Source organism: Aplysia californica, unplaced genomic scaffold (genome assembly GCF_000002075.1).
Source record: "Aplysia californica isolate F4 #8 unplaced genomic scaffold, AplCal3.0 scaffold00613, whole genome shotgun sequence".
Lineage (NCBI taxonomy): Eukaryota > Metazoa > Mollusca > Gastropoda > Aplysiida > Aplysiidae > Aplysia > Aplysia californica.
This window is the reverse complement of record NW_004797883.1, coordinates 3,669-11,816: the sequence shown is the minus strand read 5'-3', so window position 1 is coordinate 11,816 and position 8,148 is coordinate 3,669.

Genomic DNA, 8,148 nt, shown 5'->3' with positions numbered 1-8,148 from the left:
GAATATGTGACAACAAAATAATGAATTATATTATATTTTCAAAATCCAAAATTCATTATATTCATTTTAACTATTAACGAACTATTAGCCAACGTTAATCAAGCTCAACTATGGTACAGCATTTCTGGAAAGTAATATTATAGCATTGTAAACATTCATACTTACAGACAGACACACAAAGGTATGTAAACAGAAATATGCACTTTAACATGTTACTAGTTTTTGCCTAGAGATGTTTACTACGTACCAAAAGTATAGACGTAAGCAACAGGTGATCCATCTCCTGGGAAGGTCTGCAAAAAAGATACAGCGGCTTTACATCTAAAGTTTTTGCACAACAATCAAAACAGAAGCTCCATAGGACAATTTGGAGGAAGTGCTTTCTTTCTATACACTTTTTAACCTCGACTGTTTTGCCGATTGTCTCTATAGAATTAGAGTACAGCGTTCTCTTGAAAATACATTTCAATAATGGAAAATCTCACATAGTGCATTCTTTTTTTGAAGGAAATGTAGACTAGTTACATGAATAGAAATGAACAAATAAGTGAAGTATAATCGATGTCATTTATTTTTCTTGCCAATTCGGACAATTAAGAGTCATTGGCTAACAAGATTCCTTCATGGAAAACGCAATTTTGACATAATTGTTAAATAATTGTTAAACGAATTATTCACTTTTTTTTCAAATTAACATAGGAGCTTTATCGGACCAAACAGTTAACATATTCTAGACGGTCTCAACAACTGCAAGCCCTTCCACATACTTACAGGTTCATCAACTGGTGCAAGTACAGAAGCTGTACCAGGCTGGACTGTAACGGACACAACAGGTTCATCACCATCATTAGGAGAAAGTTCCACAACCCTTGGTTCATCATTCTTACTTGGGTCTGTTGGTGCAACACGATCATTCTGAGGCAAGTTCTCCATGGGGTACTGGCATTCGGTAGGACCTGAAACGAAAACACAATGGTGGAGTTAAAGAACAGTCTTCCCAAAAATAGGGTGCTTGCTTGTGAAAGAACAATTGGTGGAAAACTCAGAAGCTTGTAAAACACCGCAGAGACCTGGAATGCTAAAAGTAAGAGTGTTGTGAAACAGTTGCACATAACTGTCAACAAAAATATAATCACAATTGACAAGTTATGTTGTACTTCAGTTATAAGTAGCAGCAATGTAACCACTCAAAGTATCAGATATTGCCAGAACAGAGAAATAAAAGTCAACTTTTTTGTTCATAATTGTTGACTAATTTAGCTGTATATATTTAAACCTTCATATTAACAACTAAATGTTAACATTATTGAGCCAACAAATGGTAACATTGTCTAAAAATTATCTATCAAGGGAAACAAATGTTGATATTACTCTGTACCCAAACACTTCGTTCGCTTGCTGAACATAAATCAATATAAAAATAGAAAGTATGCTATCAACGAACAAGTACGTAAAGTGGTAAACGCATACAACAATCAAATATCAACACATGAATCTTAATTCAAACATCTAAAAAGGACCTATAAAGATAATGCACAGATTTCGATTTTGAATTTTAAAAAAAGAAGAGCCATAACATTTTTTTTTCAAGTAACAGATATAAAGAATATAAAATTACAAAGTAAAAAATAAACAAAGCCAGAAGAATCCAGCGCTAGCTCATTGAGAAAAAGTTTGTGTTTAGTCACAATCTATGTTCTTCACGCAAAATTAATTCATACCATCGTACCTGTCCTGTTGCTTTTATTTAAGCTAATCAAATTGCTAGGCTCATCTTAAAGTTTGATTGATTTGGGAATAAAAATGAAACTGAAAATTTATCATTAAACATTGTAAATATCAAAAAGCTACCAGAGGTTCCTGGTGGTGGTGCTGGGCCAGAGGTTCCTGGTGGTGGTGCTGGGCCAGAGGTTCCTGGGGGTGGTGCTGGGCCAGATGTACCTGGTGGTGGTGCTGGGCCAGAGGTTCCAGGGGGTGGTGCTGGGCCAGAGGTTCCTGGTGGTGGTGCTGGGCCAGATGTTCCTGGTGGTGGTGCTGGGCCAGATGTACCTGGTGGTGGTGCTGGGCCAGATGTACCTGGTGGTGGTGCTGGGCCAGAGGTTCCAGGGGGTGGTGCTGGGCCAGAGGTTCCTGGTGGTGGTGCTGGGCCAGATGTACCTGGTGGTGGTGCTGGGCCAGATGTACCTGGCGGTGGTGCTGGGCCAGATGTACCTGGTGGTGGTGCTGGGCCAGATGTACCTGGTGGTGGTGCTGGACCTGAATGTTTAAAATATCGTTTCTTTAAATACAGAGACAGAAATCACATTGTTAATGTCATCTTTTCATGTTGTTGAAAAATACACTTTGGTCTGGATGTGCCTTGAAAATCCAGTTAGATTTATCAGATCTTCCACATTAAAACATTTTAAATTCATATTGCCATGTGTGTTGAAAGCAATTGAAATACCTGATGTTCCTGGTGGTGGTGCTGGGCCAGAGGTTCCTGGTGGTGGTGCTGGGCCAGAGGTTCCTGGTGGTGGTGCTGGACCAGAGGTTCCTGGTGGTGGTGCTGGGCCAGATGTACCTGGTGGTGGTGCTGGGCCAGATGTACCTGGTGGTGGTGCTGGGCCAGAGGTTCCAGGGGGTGGTGCTGGGCCAGAGGTTCCTGGTGGTGGTGCTGGGCCAGATGTACCTGGTGGTGGTGCTGGGCCAGAGGTTCCTGGTGGTGGTGCTGGGCCAGAGGTTCCTGGTGGTGGTGCTGGGCCAGAGGTTCCTGGTGGTGGTGCTGGACCAGAGGTTCCTGGTGGTGGTGCTGGGCCAGATGTACCTGGTGGTGGTGCTGGGCCAGATGTACCTGGTGGTGGTGCTGGACCTGAATGTTTAAAATATCGTTTCTTTAAATACAGAGACAGAAATCACATTGTTAATGTCATCTTTTCATGTTGTTGAAAAATACACTTTGGTCTGGATGTGCCTTGAAAATCCAGTTAGATTTATCAGATCTTCCACATTAAAACATTTTAAATTCATATTGCCATGTGTGTTGAAAGCAATTGAAATACCTGATGTTCCTGGTGGTGGTGCTGGGCCAGAGGTTCCTGGTGGTGGTGCTGGGCCAGATGTACCTGGTGGTGGTGCTGGGCCAGATGTACCTGGTGGTGGTGCTGGACCTGAATGTTTAAAATATCGTTTCTTTAAATACAGAGACAGAAATCACATTGTTAATGTCATCTTTTCATGTTGTTGAAAAATACACTTTGGTCTGGATGTGCCTTGAAAATCCAGTTAGATTTATCAGATCTTCCACATTAAAACATTTTAAATTCATATTGCCATGTGTGTTGAAAGCAATTGAAATACCTGATGTTCCTGGTGGTGGTGCTGGGCCAGAGGTTCCTGGTGGTGGTGCTGGGCCAGATGTACCTGGTGGTGGTGCTGGGCCAGAAGTTCCTGGTGGTGGTGCTGGGCCAGATGTACCTGGTGGTGGTGCTGGGCCTGGATATTCAAATATCATATCTTAGAGTATATAGATATAAATCTATTCATACTGTCTAGTTTTTCTGTAGCTAGAAAATACAAACAACCCTATAGCTTGCTTGTCCATTGAAAAATTTGTTCAATATGTCAAAGTTGTCAGATCGTCGATATCAAAACAATTGAAATCCACATAGCTAGGTGCAGTAAAATAGAATCAAATACCTGATGTTCCTGGTGGTGGTGCTGGGCCAGATGTGCCTGGTGGTGGTGCTGGACCAGAGGTTCCTGGTGGTGGTGCTGGGCCAGATGTGCCTGGTGGTGGTGCTGGTCCAGAGGTTCCCGGTGGTGGTGCTGGGCCAGATGTTCCTGGTGGTGGTGCTGGGCCAGATGTACCTGGTGGTGGTGCTGGGCCAGAAGTTCCTGGTGGTGGTGCTGGGCCAGATGTACCTGGTGGTGGTGCTGGGCCAGAGGTTCCTGGTGGTGGTGCTGGGCCAGAGGTTCCTGGTGGTGGTGCTGGGCCAGAGGTTCCAGGTTCTGTTAAATGTAAATTGGCGATGTAAGTAGAATAAAGGAGTGGGAAAAGGATACTGAGTTGGTTCACAAAAGAAATTGGAGATCTATTAAAAGGATCTTCTCACCCTACAGAGAATCAAACTTTATGAGTTTTAAAACAAATAAGCTGAACAAGCTTTGTATTTATTTGTTTAATTTGTTACCATTTTTATCTTTTTTGAGAAGCGATCGATAGTGAAATGAAAATGAAGGAAACATGAGCAAATGCAAATAAAAAGAGATCTTAGTGACGACTTTTAAAAAACACGTGTAAAATAACCACACATTTATAAGAAAGGTGTACCTGATGTAATCTTTGAGAGTTTTTATAGACGAGTAAATAGACTGAGACACAGTCTGAAGATAACAAAGGCTGAAGAAAATAAAAATAAAGACAGACACAAACAGACAGAAAAAAAAAATCTAAAATACATATGTATCACGACGCAGTAGAATCAGGTGCTCGCCAATTTTTTTGACATGTGGAGTTTGTAGTATCATCTAAAAGCTTGTTCATTTAACCTGCTTTCGATGACCCCCCCCCCCCTCCCAGTTGTCGGGATAACTGCCTTGAAAGAGATGGGGGTTAATGTTTGGTGTTTTTCAAAGCTTGAGAGTACTTGGAAACTGACGTTTTACTATTTTCGTGCGTTTAATTAACTTTTTTCAATAATGCCCACACAGAAATGTATTTTCAAGAGGACATAAAAGGCGGCAAGCGAAAAAACAAAAATTCGACAAAAACCGCCAAACCGCGCTTGATTTCACCAGGACGCTTCGCATATATAGATACTGTTAGAAGCCAAAGACCAATGGGTGAGAGATAGAGGGCCAGTCAAAAATGATAGAGTAAGTTTAAGAAATAAAATATTTGAAAGGTATACACAAGACACACAAACATACACACACACACACACACACACACACACACACACACACACACACACACACATATATACGCACACACACAGAATAACTCGCCGTACATTTCATCAACACCATGCTACCAAGCACAACAACAACGATAACCCACCTGTGCATACTTTAGCCAACACAGTGTCACTTTCTTCAACCAAAATGATCACTGGAATGTCACCACTTGGAATGTCATCATCGCTTGTCAGGTCCTGTACAAGATTATACCAAAAGCAACGAGTTGTGATTTAGTGCTAATTCAGATGTATATTTTTAAAGTCTAAATGACATAAGTGTATACATATCCACAAGTTTTGCTATTGAGGAAACATGTTTAAGGCGCAAAATTGCTTTCTGGAAATGCTCTACGGGCAAAAAGGACACATGAAAATATCTTTTTCAATTCTTCTTTTAAGCAAAACAGGTCCATGAGTCAAGGTGAATAACTCTGAATTTATTACAATGCACGTTCAATAACGTTATTTGATACAAAAAAGTACAACTTAGAGATTGAAACGCTAAAAGAAAAGGTAGAGAGAATTTTAACCAAGCTGGCACAGGAGAATAATAATATCAGTTTTTAAAACATTTGAAGGTCACAAAATGAGATTGCGTCACCAACCTCAACGGTAAACAGCTGTTTGTTGTCAGATGGGTTTGATGGATAATCGACTCCCGTGACAGAGGTAAATTTAACGACCACGCGAACTTCTCCAGTAGTTTCAACTTCGTATGCGTACACAACTGCATCTTCTGGAACTGAAAAATTTTGGGAGACTATTGGAAAAACAATGGAAGGTAAAGGTATTCATTTTGTACATGTAATGGTTTTATTTTAAACATTTCACTGGCTTTGCTTGCTTCATTTTGTGTAGACCAGAAATAATATTTCATACACTAAAAAGCACAGAAAGTCTTTAGATTTTACATTTGGTTTTGTAAGCGTATATATGTAATGGGAAAAGAATGTCAAAAGAATCTTTCATTTTTATTGAACTCTTTAAATTAACTGTCAGGCATCTTCCACTAACATCCTACTCTGTTCAATTGTTATGAAGCTTACGAAAGAATTTTGCATTGGGATAGGAAAATAAACTTACGAGGTTCAGCTCCAGCCTCCAATGCACTTGCAACCTCTTCTGGTGATCGATCATCATCTAAAAACATTGAGAAATCAAGAATGGTCAAACAAAGAAGTAGACAATACTCATTAAATAATGTTTCAGCCATACTATGAATCCTAGACATTATGCATTCTTTTACTATTCCCTTCAACCAATTTCCCATCAGTTCCCACTTCAGAAATGCAAAGAGAAATATTACTATTTGCTATGAGATAATGAATAATGATGGTGGCAATTGAACAACTCATTAAGATTCTGCACATTAATTCTATGAATATGTGACAACAAAATAATGAATTATATTATATTTTCAAAATCCAAAATTCATTATATTCATTTTAACTATTAACGAACTATTAGCCAACGTTGGTCAAGCTCAACTATGGTACAGCATTTCTGGAAAGTAATATTATAGCATTGTAAACATTCATACTTACAGACAGACACACAAAGATATGTAAACAGAAATATGCACTTAAACATGTTACTAGTTTTTGCCTAGAGATGTTTACTACGTACCAAAAGTATAGACGTAAGCAACCGGTGATCCATCTCCTGGGAAGGTCTGCAAAAAAGATACAGCGGCTTTACATCTAAAGTTTTTGCACAACAATCAAAACAGAAGCTCCATAGGACAATTTGGAGGAAGTGCTTTCTTTCTATACACTTTTTAACCTCGACTGTTTTGCCGATTGTCTCTATAGAATTAGAGTACAGCGTTCTCTTGAAAATACATTTCAATAATGGAAAATCTCACATAGTGCATTCTTTCTTTGAAGGAAATGTAGACTAGTTACATGAATAGAAATGAACAAATAAGTGAAGTATAATCGATGTCATTTATTTTTCTTGCCAATTCGGACAATTAAGAGTCATTGGCTAACAAGATTCCTTCATGGAAAACGCAATTTTGACATAATTGTTAAATAATTGTTAAACGAATTATTCACTTTTTTTTCAAATTAACATAGGAGCTTTATCGAACCAAACAGTTAACATATTCTAGACGGTCTCAACAACTGCAAGCCCTTCCACATACTTACAGGTTCATCAACTGGTGCAAGTACAGAAGCTGTACCAGGCTGGACTGTAACGGACACAACAGGTTCATCACCATCATTAGGAGAAAGTTCCACAACCCTTGGTTCATCATTCTTACTTGGGTCTGTTGGTGCAACACGATCATTCTGAGGCAAGTTCTCCATGGGGTACTGGCATTCGGTAGGACCTGAAACGAAAACACAATGGTGGAGTTAAAGAACAGTCTTCCCAAAAATAGGGTGCTTGCTTGTGAAAGAACAATTGGTGGAAAACTCAGAAGCTTGTAAAACACCGCAGAGACCTGGAATGCTAAAAGTAAGAGTGTTGTGAAACAGTTGCACATAACTGTCAACAAAAATATAATCACAATTGACAAGTTATGTTGTACTTCAGTTATAAGTAGCAGCAATGTAACCACTCAAAGTATCAGATATTGCCAGAACAGAGAAATAAAAGTCAACTTTTTTGTTCATAATTGTTGACTAATTTAGCTGTATATATTTAAACCTTCATATTAACAACTAAATGTTAACATTATTGAGCCAACAAATGGTAACATTGTCTAAAAATTATCTATCAAGGGAAACAAATGTTGATATTACTCTGTACCCAAACACTTCGTTCGCTTGCTGAACATAAATCAATATAAAAATAGAAAGTATGCTATCAACGAACAAGTACGTAAAGTGGTAAACGCATACAACAATCAAATATCAACACATGAATCTTAATTCAAACATCTAAAAAGGACCTATAAAGATAATGCACAGATTTCGATTTTGAATTTAAAAAAAAGAAGAGCCATAACATTTTTTTTTCAAGTAACAGATATAAAGTATATAAAATTACAAAGTAAAAAATAAACAAAGCCAGAAGAATCCAGCGCTAGCTCATTGAGAAAAAGTTTGTGTTTAGTCACAATCTATGGTGGCCACGTAAATTTATTCAAACGTGCTACCGGCCCGCCGGCCCCCCTGAGGTCACCCAGGGCGGGGGTTACTCTTAGTGTTGTTGATTAGGAGTTAGTGGAGTCCCCCTCGCCCCCCCTAATAACCACACA